Source organism: Anguilla rostrata, chromosome 19 (assembly GCF_018555375.3).
Source record: "Anguilla rostrata isolate EN2019 chromosome 19, ASM1855537v3, whole genome shotgun sequence".
Lineage (NCBI taxonomy): Eukaryota > Metazoa > Chordata > Actinopteri > Anguilliformes > Anguillidae > Anguilla > Anguilla rostrata.
The window spans coordinates 14192174-14206248 of NC_057951.1; positions in this window are offsets into that span (position 1 = coordinate 14192174).

A 14075-nucleotide genomic window follows, 5' to 3' on the forward strand; every position below is an offset into this window, starting at 1 on the left:
CTCTATATATAGATTTGTTGCATCTCCTGAGGAGCAGAGGGGGGGGGGGGGGAGGTGCACTCTAGACAAGATTGGACCAGACTTGGGTGAAATATCTGCACTAAGCTCTGCTATGGGGCCTCCTTGTACGGAAATGGAATATATTTGAAAATATTTATGAAATAAAATGTAGTATCAATATTCTGCAACAATGCATTTTGAGTTTATTTCAAAGCAGTATAATATGCTTCAATATTTGAAATCGGCAATACTTTGTAAATTTGACTATATTTTGTGAAGTGTTGCAATTTATTGATCATATATTTTATTTAATATTAATACATTTTCAGCATATTCTGGTTTTAAAGGTTTTATATTTTTAGAGCAAAGCAGGTTTTTGGCTACCAATGTTGCCAGGTGTGCTTATATGTGCTTATTTTTTCCTTTAAGATGGACAGTTAAGCCTGTATTTAAAAACAGGTTTCTGGCAGTCCTGGTCTTCCTGTGGGTTGGCAGTAAGTCTGTTCAGATGACAAAAGGGAGTCGCACTGATAAGTGCTGGAATGCTTAATTGGGGTCATTAAGCCTCTCATTAACTCTGTTAATGCATCTGCTCCCTGTGCTGAGAGAGTGTCTGTCAGGTGTCCAATCAGCTTTGGCCTGCTCTCATACTGGGACAGGAAGTGCACCGCAGTGCAACTTCCTGTTTGCTTATCTATGGAAACGCCATAAATCACTTTTCACAGGAAGAACTTTCTGTTCGTGTCTGGGCGCGGCATACAGAGAGCTAATTGCCTCGTCCAGATGGGCTCTGAGATTAAGGGGCCTATTCACTCAAAGTACAAAGTACACAGTGGCCAGTAATGTCACTTGGATTTGATTGGCTGAAAGTCTGAGGTTTGAACGTAGACTAAGGAATGCAGAAAAAGCACGGTAAAGCAAGCTGACCCTAATCACAGAGCTGTATATGGGACGTTTGGGGTTACCCCTGTGGAAGGGCGAGGTGTGCGTGGGATGGGGGTGGGGGGCTGGAATTAGGACATGGGGGAGGGTGGGGCTCGCCCCTGGGATTGTGCAAGACTCGCCCTCATTAGTCTGAGGCTGGCAGCGGGACGGGGACGGGGACGGGGGCGGCTTGCGCGCACCCCACTTCTATTTCTGCTCCCCGTCCCGTCTGACGGCAGAGCGAAGGGAACGAGATTAATGGGCCGCGAGGCTGTATGGACGGCGGATCGCCATGGAGACGGGCAGGGTGAGGGACGTGCTGACGGGACAGCGTCGGCCGCAGCCTGTGGGGGGGGGGGCTGGTGCCGCAATATGATGGAGACCCTGACCCACATAAGCTTCCGTGTCCTATCCTGCTGTTCACACATCTCACTCTTAACACAGTGAAGGGCAAGTACAGTACAGTAACAGTTCTGGTCTTGGTCCTGGTTCTGGTCCTGGTCCTGGTCCTGGTTCTGGTTCTGGTTCTGGTCCTGGTCCTGATCCTGGTCCTGGATCTGGTCCTGGTTCTGGTTCTGGTTCTGGTTCTGGATGGGGTGTGTGTGTGGCCCACTCAGATCCTGTCTGGGAGATGTGGCGGTTTGTTTGCTGTCAAGGCTCTGTACTCGTTAATGCATGATGAGTAATCGCTGTTATAATCACTGTTAGCAATCCAATCGGATCCCGGAGGCACAGCCAGGCAGAACTCAGCTTCTCTCCAGTGAGCGGTTATAGGGAGAAAGGTGAGGATGGTGTGTGAGACAGGTGAGGGTGAGGACAGGTGAAACCTCACCGTGAGCCGCAGGGTTACTGCTCAAAGCTCCAGACGGGCAGCGGAGCGAGCCGCTATCATCTATCATTTCTTTTCTTCTTCTTTCTTTCCCCCGTCTTCTTTTCCCTCTCTCTCTCTCTCTCTCTCACACTGTATGTATGAATGAAGCGGTTGCCATGGTCACCAGACACAAAGCCGGTGTGCGAGGCCTGGGTCTGACTGAGTGGCTGTGGAGTCGGTGAGTCAGGGGGACAGACAGGACACAAGATGTGTGTGTTGGGTTTGGACGCGAAGGCAAACCCGCGAGAGATAAATATTCCCCTGCCTGTTCCTGGACTGTGCGTCGCCCTCCCTGCTGCTGCTGCATCCTGCTGCAGTCCTCAGTGTGCTCAGCACCCACAGTACTGCAGGGGAGATCATGCACATTCACACGGACTGCAAAGCACAGCGCTAGACCTGTGCGCAAGGAGCCTAACTTTTCTCTGTTACTTTTTACATTTTTGATACCAATGCTGCACTGCAGTGAATGACTTCTGGCTAGATGTTCTTTTTAAGATGTAATACCATCAGACATGTTTTTTTTTTGTCAAGTTGCCCTAGTAACAAAAGAGCACCTAAGGTCCCTAAATATTACAGAGGTAAATTTATTTCTGAAGCGGAAGATATTATTTCTCACATTTCACCACTTCTTCTTTTTTTTTGGGGGGGTGGGGGGTGGGGGGTGTTCCCCTTTTGCATTCAGCAGTAAGTTCTTTTCCTCTCTATGCTGAGCTGAGTGGTGTGAAGGCAAACGTGGTGACTGTGTAGGGCAGTGACTAATGTGCACAGAGAAATGCCTCCTCAGTGTGATGGGGGAGGGTAAGAGGCCTGTCGCTAGCTGCTGTTGGGTTCGGCGCTGCGGCAGAGTGCAGGCTGCAGGATGGGCTGCAGTGTGGGGGTCAGGGGGATGGGCTGTGACAGTGTGGGGGTCAGGGGGATGTGCTGGCAGTGTGGAGGTCAGTGAGATGGGCTGCAGTGTGGGGGTCAGGGGGATGGGCTGCAGTGTGGGGGTCAGGGGGATGTGCTGGCAGTGTGGGGGTCAGGGGATGTGCTGGCAGTGTGGGGGTCAGGGGGATGGGCTGGCAGTGTGGGGGTCAGGGGATGTGCTGGCAGTGTGGGGTCAGTGGGATTGCTGGCAGTGTGGGGGTCAGGGGATGGGCTGCAGTGTGGGGGTCAGTGGGATGGGCTGCAGTGTGGGGGTCAGTGGGATGGGCTGTGACAGTGTGGGGGTCAGTGGGATATGCTGGCAGTGTGGAGGTCAGTGAGATGGGCTGCAGTGTGGGGGTCAGTGAGATGGGCTGGCAGTGTGGGGTCAGTGGGATGTGCTGGCAGTGTGGGGGTCAGGGGGATGGGCTGTGGCAGTGTGGGGTCAGGGGGATGTGCTGGCAGTGTGGGGGTCAGGGGGATGTGCTGGCAGTGTGGAGGTCAGGGGGATGGGCTGTGGCAGTGTGGGGGTCAGGGGGATGGGCTGTGGCAGTGTGGGGTCAGGGGATGGGCTGGCAGTGTGGGGGTCAGTGGGATGTGCTGGCAGTGTGGGGGTCAGGGGGATGGGCTGTGGCAGTGTGGGGTCAGGGGGATGTGCTGGCAGTGTGGGGGTCAGGGGATGGGCTGTGGCAGTGTGGGGGTCAGGGGATGGGCTGTGGCAGTGTGGGGGTCAGGGGATGGGCTGTGGCAGTGTGGGGGTCAGGGGATGGGCTGCAGTGTGGGGGTCAGTGGGATGGGCTGCAGTGTGGGGGTCAGTGGGATGGGCTGGCAGTGTGGGGGTCAGGGGGATGGGCTGTGACAGTGTGGGGGTCAGGGGATGAGCTGTGACAGTGTGGGGGTCAGTGGGATGAGCTGGCAGTGTGGGGGTCAGTGGGATGGGCTGGCAGTGTGGAGGTCAGGGGGATGGGCTGTGACAGGGTGACACCCGGAGTGACTCAGCCTGTAATTGCAACCTTTCTTTAGTGACTGTGTTTGCCCCCCCCACCCCCCCCACCCCCCACCCCCCTGCTCTTTCTAAAAGCCTTGTGCAGCCTCGCTTTATTTGCCAGCTAATAACACATCTCATGTGCTACCAGGGCCCTGTAGTGAATGGGACGGTACTTGTGTTCTGAAGAAAGGGAGCGAATCCTGTTACTGACCCCGGCCACAGAGGGGTGCTGTGTTCCTGGGGCTTGGAGGATGGCCCGGGATTGGAGGGTGTGGTGGCTCTGGAGTCACTCAGCACCTGGGCCTGGATGGAAGAGAGAATGTTCGGTTGCACCTGGAACGTTCCGTCAGTTGAACAGGAACCAGTGGGGTATGGAGGGACTGGCTTCAGTCTGTGGTGCTTCTGAGGAGAGGATTTAACGGGCCCGGATGACTCAGTGGGTCTGGGCCTAGTGCTGCCCTAATAAGCATGTTTTGGGATAGCTGTCTCTGTTTCAAGCCTTTATTCAGGCCCGTATAGCATGAACCAATGATAGAGTCAATGTGACACTGAACTAGACAAGAGACAGTCTTGAACATTTCAGAAATTTTGCCTACCAGAGCTGGTATCTAATTTTAGCATTTATTTTGCCCAAAACCTTCAAGACCATGCTTAATTCCTCTAGGCTTCTATCCAGGAAGCAACCCAGCTAGCAGGTTGTTAGCAGAGGTTTTAGAAATGATAGACTCCTCTCCTAGTCCAGTTCAGAATCCTTAGCTTTTGAACCAAACAGGACAGACTCAGACTTGCCTCAGCGCAGTAAAAGCTAACTGTCTGGTGGCCAGGTCCTTATCCGCCTCATTAAGTAGCATTTCCTGTGTCCTATCTTTATCTTGGGGAATCGGTCTGGGTCAGAGGCTCTTCGGCGCGGTCCTGCGGCCTCCGTTTCAACACTGGCTTTTCCTCCAGATGTAATTGCAGCCCCCGAAGTGTAATGAGCTGCTAATTGTTCCAAATTAGACACTGCTAATGTTTAATGAGGGATGATTTGCCCTCCAAGGCCACATTATGTCAGAAATAGATATTCTTTGTGAATTAAAAAATGGACCAAGCCAAACCTGCGTCGTCTAACGATCTGCTCAAGGGCAAAATTATGGAATCAAGTGAACAATTAGGCACCGAGTAATTAATGGATCAAGCGATTGGCTGAAACACAAAAGGGGCGTGCGGGAGGTCCCGGAGTCAGGGGAGAGGGGGTTTGGAGAACACCCCGCTGCAGGGGTGCTGGCTGAGCAGATGTTTCAGGTGTTTAGGACGAGGGGCGGGGTGAAAATGTCTCTGAGTTAGGTGCCCGCCTTGCCGCAGAGGTGCAGTTCGTACCTCCGGTTACACAACCCGAGTAATGATCAGGTCTGATGAATGCAGATGCGCTGGTGTGAGAGATGCTGAGCGGTTTCTGCACTCGGGCTTCCTGGCTCAGACTCAGACTGACGGTGAGTCTGATAAGCGTGGTCTCTATTAACTGTGCAAATACGGTCACACAGAAAAAAAACCCAGAAACATCTCTTACACTGCAGGACTAGGGGTGTCCACACTGCAGGACTAGGGGTGTCCACACTGCAGGACTAGGGGTGTCCACACTGCAGGACTAGGGGTGTCACCTGCAGGATAGGGTGTCCACACTCAGGATGGGGTCACAGGGACTAGGGGTGTCCACACTGCAGGACTAGGGGTGTCCACACTGCAGGACTAGGGGTGTCCACACTGCAGGACTAGGGGTGTCCACACTGCAGGACTAGGGGTCACACTGCAGATGGGGTGTCCCACTGCAGGACTGTGTCACACTGCAGGACTAGGTGTCCACACTGCAGGACTGGTGTCCACACTGCAGGACTGGGGGTGTCCACTGCAGGACTAGGTGTCCACACTGCAGGACTAGGTGTCCACACGCAGACTAGTGCCCTGCAGGACTGGGGTGTCCACACTGCAGGACTAGGGGTGTCCACACTGCAGGACTAGGGGTGTCCACACTGCAGGACTAGGGGTGTCCACACTGCCTGGATCTGACCCAATGTGCTCCCTCTCGCTCTTACAGCCGCCAGGAGGCCGCAGCAGTCCTCTGAGCAGGAGGACAGTTTCGCATTCTCTCTATTTTGCGTTTCGTTTTCCGTTCTATTTGACCGGCAGGTCCCCGGCCGCCGCAGCGCTGAACGCTGAACGCTGAGCGCTGGCAGACATCGCAGCGCTTTACTGAGCGCGTGCTGGAGTCAGGGAAACCGGCTGCAGCTCTGCAGAGGAAAATGTGCTGTAATGCGCAGTTGTTATGGAAATAAACCTATAAATATGTATGGATGACAGGGACAGACACAGGCCGACGTTAGGAAGAGCTGCTGTTTGAGAGGCGCGGCAGGGGAGCCATCCCTGATCTGCAGTCCGCAATTACAGCAGAGTTACACAAGAGAGCCACGCTCCCCGCAATCAGGCCAAGTGTGATTTGATATAACCTTTGAAAAAGTCCTGTTCATCTTAATTTAAGATGGAGACACTGACATTGGATTTCAAGCAGTCCCTGCCTGCCTGGATTCTCTTAGTGGCAAAAGAGGGAGCTCAGGGTGTGTGTGTGTGTGTGTGTGTGTGAGTGTGTATGTGTGTGTGCCTGCGTGTGTGTGTGCGTGCATGTGGGTGTGTGTGTCTGTATGTGTGCGTGCACGTGTGTGTGTGTGTGTGTGCATACAGGTGAATGTGTGTGTGTGTGTGTGTGTGTTAGTGTCCAGGTGTTTATGTGACTCTGGGTGTGCAATACTGAGTTTCTGTCATACCAGTGAAGATGATTTGATGTGAATTTAATTGATCCTTCCTGAGCATTGTCCCTGTAATCATATGGGAATGGGTCAGCCTTGGCTTCTGAGAAGTAGAAAAGAACTAAAATTAGAAGTGAGACATTTCCGTAGTCAGATACTAAACAAACAGAGTCAAGGAGAAAAGAATCTCAATTTCTCTGAAGGAATTAGCTGTACTGCAAGTCACCGAGCTGTGAGTGTGCTGCTGAGTATCCTTTCAGCACTCAACACCAAAAATACCACCAGCACTGTGCTGTGAGTGTGCTGCTGAGTATCCTTTCAGCACTCAACACCAAAAATACCACTCAACACCAAAATACCACAGCACTGTGCTGTGAGTTGCTGCTGAGTATTCTTCAGCACTCACACAAAATACACCAGCACTGTGCTGTGAGTGTGCTGCTGAGTATCCTTTCAGCACTCAACACAAAATACACCAGCACTGTCTGTGAGTTGCTGCTGAGCACTTCAGCACTCAACACCAAAAATACCACTCAACACCAAAAATACCACCAGCACTGTGCTGTGAGTGTGCTGCTGAGTATCCTTTCAGCACTCAACACCAAAAATACCACCAGCACTGTGCTGTGAGTTTGCTGCTGAGCATCCTTTCAGCACTCAACACCAAAAATACCACTCAACACCAAAAATACCACCAGCACTGTGCTGTGAGTGTGCTGCTGAGTATCCTTTCAGCACTCAACACCAAAAATACCACTCAACACCAAAATACCACTAGCACTGTGCTGCAGGCTCTCAGATGAAAACTAATGGAAGTGTTTCATGATCACACACAATCACATACACACACACCCGCACACAATCAAACATACACACACACACACACACACATACACATGCACACACACACACCCGCACACAATCACTCACACACACACACACACACAGAATCACACACATACACACACACACACAGAATCACACACATGCACACACACACTCACACACACACACAGACTGACACACACACACACACACACACACACACACACTGACACACACACACACACACTATTTAAACTGACAGGATTGGGGTGAATCTCTGAAATCGGACTCCCCCTGTAAACTGTAAACTTGTACAGGGCAGACGGAACTGACCTTGGTGCTGAAGTCTAGTTATCAAATCATCAAAGTGACGATAATAAGTTTTACCACCATTTTCTTTCTCTCTGAGCCCCAACAGAAAAAGGATCGTCTTCTCTCCCGTGTCACATTATCACAAAACCACACCTGCTGCCCGTGAGTGTCAAATAATTCTGGTGGTAACAATTAAAAGGCGAATCATCTGGAGCTTGTTTGCATAAGTGGAGGGAAAATGTAGTGCTCAGCACACCCAAGACTGTAGCTTTGTTGTTTTATTTGGTGAGGCTGTCCACTGCCTTTCTGCTGGGTAATAACTCAGGTTGTTCAGGCCAGTATTTCACTCTTTGAGAGAACAAGAGGGAACAAAAGAAGCTAACGTGTTCTGATTAATAATTTAAAAAGCACCAGAGGACTGACTCACATTTCTTCTGGTAGTTCTCCTTGTGAATGTTTTGTTTGTAAATTTTGTTTGTTTTCTAAAGTCTATTCCTAAATTTAGCTCCCTATAATTATGATCCCAAAAATGTATTTTTGCAGGAATAACCGTTTTTTGTTTTTGCTGCAGTGTAATGGAATAGAATGCAGGTGAGGAATGGATTTATGTAGCTGTGTTTGACAGTAGCTGTGTTTGAGAGAGGCTGTGTTTGAGTGTAACTGTTTGAGAGAGGCTGTGTTTGGCAGTAGCAGTGTTTGAGAGAGGCTGTGTTTGAGTGAGGCGGTGTTTGAGAGAGGCTGTGTTTGAGTGTAACTTTGAGAGAGGCTGTGTTTGAGAGAGGCGGTGTTTGAGAGAGGCTGTGTTTGAGAGAGGCTGTGTTTGAGTGTAACTGTTTGAGAGAGGCTGTGTTTGAGAGAGGCTGTGTTTGAGAGAGGCTGTGTTTGAGAGAGGCTGTGTTTGAGTAAGGCGGTGTTTGAGTGAGGCAGTGTTTGAGTAAGGCGGTGTTTGAGTGAGGCGGTGTTTGAGAGAGGCTGTGTTTGAGTGTAACTGTTTGAGAGAGGCTGTGTTTGAGAGAGGCGGTGTTTGAGTGTAACTGTCTGAGAGGCTGTGTAGGCGACTGGCGGAACGCAGTCAGACAGGGGGCCGTTTCCGTCTGGGAGACGCTCCAGCCGCTTCTCGCCGGTAACTGTCGCCGCGGCGACTGCGGGAGGTAATTACAGTCTCGAGTTCGGAGCGCGGCGCGGGGGGGCGGAGGCTCCGCCCACGCGGCGCTGCTGACTGTCTGCACGCCGACACGCCCGCCGGGGCGCTGGAGGAACGCCGCTCCTGCAGGAGCGCAGAGTCTGACGCCCGCGCCTGAGCCTCTGGGAGGGAGACATGTTTATATGTGTCTGTGTGTGCTGCCTTTGACTGATGCTGCTCTCGCCTGAGTGGCATTGTGCAGTATGGGGTTGCATCTGTGAAAAGCAATTTCCCCTTTTATACTACTACTACATGAAGCCTCTTTTACTTTTATGTGCGTCAAGTTCCTGACGCTGCACACACAAACACATAAATGCGCACACACGCACCCACACACACACACAAGCACACACACACACACAGACACAGGAATGGCACACACTCTGAGGATGCTAAAAACTTCAAAATCATGACAATACATATTTGGTGTGCTTTTTCCTCAGATTTTAGAAGCATAATTTCTGTAAAATTGCAACAAAAATATACTATTTAAAGTAGAAACTGAGAAATGGGCCCCTTTGTGTCTGGATGGCATCTGTAGGTGGTGGGGCTGTAATGATCAGCAGGAGTGTGTGTTCATGTGTGTGTGGGGGGGCTGTAATAATGTAATGATCAGCAGGAGTGTGTGTTCGTGTGTGTGGGGGGGCTGTAATAATGTAATGATCAGCAGGAGTGTGTGTTCATGTGTGCATGTGCGTGTGTGTGTGGGGCTGTAATGATCAGCAGGAGTGTGTGTTCATGTGTGTGTGTGGTGTCTTTAGTCCTTGCTCTTGCTTGCACAGTGGAAACACTCATTAATTATGAATAAACATCAATATTAACCCACACAGTCTGAGACACTATACTGTGACATGCCTGCAGACACCTTGAAAGCACCACCCCCACACCCCCACACACCCACACCCTGTCTCTCCAGCCTCTCCTCAGCTCCACAGGCTCAGTGGCAGGTGGGAATCTCAGGTGATCTCAGGTGATGAAGCGGCCTGTGCTCTGGCTCCACAGTGTGTGCCCTCCGCCCTGTGTCTGAGCCGCTCAGACTGTCCTGGGGCTCCAGGCGCTTATTTTACCCGTCCTCGCGTCCTGTCCTCGCATCCTGTCTTAGTACGGAAGGACAAAGGGGTCATAATTACACGTAATTGAGGTCTGGAATCACAAATTGTCAACGAGTTGTCAATGAGTGCATTCCAATCATTTATTTTTACCTCCTAAAAAATAAGAGAAGAATCACGTCCTTGCTTTCAAGCGTCAGTTTAAAGTCACGTGGGTTACAGACGTGGCAGACGGAGAGAGTGGATCCACAGGTCGAGCGTTTGCCCCTCACACGTTCTGAAAAAATGCTTCTGCAGAGAGTGCACTCGAGGTTCCTTGCTCTGAGTCTCCTTCACGGAGCATTTAACGGGCTGCAATGTCCTTAAAGATGGCAGACCTCGATCAATTTCAGGGTCAGGCGAGGACCGAGCAGGCAAGGACCGAGCAGACAAGGACCGAGCAGACAAGGACCGAGCAGACAAGGACGGATAAAATAAGCGTTTGGAACGAGCCTCAGACGTCAGTTCCATGTATTTTTGACCCGTTTGGTCTGACATACTAGGAAAGGACGCAAGGACAGATAACAGGAGCCCCAGCAGTGCCCTGAGCAGAACTCTCAGGTCAAAGGTCAATATCTGTGCAACAGGAAGCCCCTGCTCTGCCCAGGGTGGCAGGCGCCTCAGACAGGAAGTGAAGCAGCACATGAGGCTGTTTAATGAGACCCCACTTCCTCTTTTAATCTGATAAACTGTGATTAAGGGCTGTTGTGCTGATGGGTTTGCACGTGGTCCGAACCATTAGAAAGAGTGAGGGGTTATTGGGTAGCAGAGAGAAAACAGATCCTCGTGGGGGGGGGGGGGGGTTCGGGGGTTGGGGGGTTGTTTGGTGTCTCCAGGTTCCTGAGACTGTCTGGCTGTGCTGCAGAAGGCCTGCAGCAGCCCTGCCGGGGTCAAAGGTCAGGAGCTGAGGATGAGCAGAATGACAGCGAAGCTAACAGCAATGCATGGAATGCCTCAAGCATTTCACTTGCAATGTTTTGATACAATGGGAGAAGAAATCCACCTCACATCTGACCCATCTTTTCATTTTTGTGTTATGCATATTTTTTTCTTTTGTGGCTGGAAGTGACTTGTTTACCCAGCTGAGTGATGTCATTGTGGTGCTGCCCACAGTGTTGTCCTGAGCTGACCCCTGTGTGGTATCATCCTTGCCAATCACAGACAATCAGCTCCACACATTTGCTGTTATTGAGCCAATCAGAGAGCTCAGTCCTGCACACCTGCTGTTAATTATCCGGAGAGCTCAGTTATCTCCCTGATGAGCCAATCAGGGAGCTCAGTCCTGCATCCTTATTGTTAATAGGCCAATAAGAGAGCTCAGGTCTGCATGATTGCTAACAATGAGCCCCTAAGGCTTGTTAAGAAGCAAAAAGAAAAAAAACTCACTGTTCCTTTCATCAACCGAAATATATGTTACATAAAACATCTGTATTCATATTTCATACTGAAAAAAACATCCAAAAGAACTCACAGAAGAAACTTTTTTGTGTAGCAATTAAGAGCCAACCATTCCCTGGGCGTGCTGACATCATGCTCTTTCTACAGGCTGATTTTATTATCCGCGCTTTCTCTTTCTCTTCCTCTCGCGCGTCACGACTCCTCATTTTACTGATGATGAGGGCCAGCCTGGAGATCTCCCGCAGAAGAGGGGAGTTGCGCTTGTTTCTTCATGTTCTCATTAGACGGGCTGTTGCTAAGAGACACACTTTAGAAGGACAAATTGGACAGAATGCCTGAAAGTGACTGTGAATGAGTTCAGTCTGCTTCCCTTAAAGAGAACGCGTCTGAGCCGCACTGAACTTTCAGCTGGAGCGCTGCAGCATTCACACGACAACACAACTCGCAAACCGGGGGGCATTTAGTGGGTTTAGGGGTGTTCATTGGATATGCTGCAGTCCCAGTCTCCCCTAGCCCAGTGGACTCATTTTAAATCACCCAATCACGGCCTCTGATCCTTTGGGTCTTATGTAAGTCAACCAATCAGGACGGAAAGGGGAGAACAGGCGAGGGGAGCGATACCGTGGTGGAGCCGCGTAATTGTGAGCGAGCAGCACAATGCTGACATGAAGGTAATCAGCCCGGTTTACCTCCGCCACGTTGCCCGGCAACCCCTCTGCATTTCCGCGCTGCTAAAGCGATGAGGTCATCCCGCCAGCCGTCCGCGCGGCGCGGCTGACAGACAGGCGGCGTGGTGGACGCCAGGAGACCACGCCGCCGCCGCCGCCATGCGCCCCAAAACGGGCCTGTACCCCACCTGTCTCACAAGTTCTCACATGGGATGGGAACCGCTGCCCCCCTGGTCATGAACGATGTTGTTTTGGGGTGGGTTCAGAGGTCGCTGGATTGCGCCCCCGCCCCGGCTGTCAGACGGTCCTGTGTTCGCAGGTGTGAATAATTGATGCGTCGGCTTGTACAGCAGCCTCGCTGGCACACGCCGCCCGCTGGCACACGCCGCCCGCTGCACACGGCCTGGCACTGGGCCCGCCGCTCCGGTGACACCATGGAATACGCCGCAGCGTGTCGGCTTTCAGGAGCCGGACCGGCCTGAAATATTCATCAGCCTGAGACACTGTTTCCACTGCCTGGGCCCGAACCCCACCTACCCCCCGCCTTCAGCACCTGATATGAGCGCAGGGCGGGCGGGCGGGGCCAGGGGGGAGGGGGGAGCCCGGTGGGTGTTTTTGGGGAGCAGGTGCATTGGCATATTTGGGCTGGGATGGTATGGTGCTGTTTTAGAGGACTCTGAGGGGCAGTGGGCTGTTGCTCTGTCCTGTGTCCAGCCTGCCTGTGGGTCTCACTTCCTCTTAAACCATGCAGCTTCTTCACATGCTTCAGGTCACCAAGAGGATGAGTACCAGGGTTATGCCTTGGTGTGTGTTTGTGTGTGTGTGTGTGTGTGTGCATGTGTGTGTGTTGATATGAGCAGCTACGACAGAGAGGGGGTGCTGTACTGTTCTGAACTGTATAACTGTATTCCTCCTCTTTTCCCTGTGTCTCGCAAGCTCATTGGCTTCGAGGTACTGCTAGAGTGTGACAGACAGCTTAAAGCCCCGCCTCCCAGTCTCCTGTCATAGATAGAGGAATTAAGACCCGCTCTGATAGGACAATAACAGCCTCTCACTCAGACCGGCTGCATGCTGGTGGTCTGCACTCTGCACTTGAGAGCACGACAAAGCACTCCACCACAGGCACTCCACTTATCTACTGCATACGAGCGGCCCTGGGTGACAGACACGAACCATGTGACCAATCCACAATAAGAGTGCACCTGCACATCTACAGTACAGAGTGCAAAAAAATTACTTTGTCCACAAATGGCTAAAATGAAACCCGTTTGTTCTTTATTAGAGTTCAGATTTTACCCTGAATGTCTTGCTGTGCAGCAGAATACTGTGCACTTTGTAGAATTTAATGTGGGAAAAGCGCTCTGGTTTTGTAGCTCTAAAAGTGTCATGCGCATCTGTGCCTGATTTTGGAGCTTTTTTATTCGCCAGTCTCTGATGTGGCGTGATCTCTCTCTGTGTGCCCTGGATTGGAGAGCCGTGTGCTGTTGGGAAACTGGGCAGAGCCAACAGGGAGCTGTGGCACAGTTTCCAATGGCCTTGCGCATCCACAGTTTCCACCTATTGGGTCAAAGAAAGTGAACTTCTCTTAAGTGGAGTGCTCCAGTTATCATCTCTCAGAACAGCTTGTGAAAGCTCTGAAGGTCAGCCGCAGTCCGGAGTGGCTTGCTGGTTAGAGGCGCTTGCCACAAAAAATGTCTTGTAACCTAGGCAGTAAAATGAACAGCAGTAAATCACCTTTTATAGGGTGTATTTGTCTATCGTGGAGTACGTTTGATAGCCCTTGGGCTCATGTAAACTGTGCTGAAGGTGCATTAGCACCGAACAAAGGCAGTTCTTCCGATGGGCTGGAAATATTGAACCAAAGTATGACATCATTACACAATTCAGCACGTCTTCAGAAACACTGTGTGTGTGTGTGTGTGTGTGTGTGTGCGCGTGTACATGGCACGTGTGCAAACCGACAGTGCAGATTGACAGGGCAGTACAGACCAATCCCTCTGGCCTGTCTTTTTTGGGGGGCGTGGGTGGGGGTCACCTGGGCATTCCCGGGCTCTGTGGGCAGGTGGGCTGATGGCTGTGGCATGCTGTAGCTCAGTGCTGTAGCTCAGTGCGGCTAGTCCTAGCGCAGCCGGCCG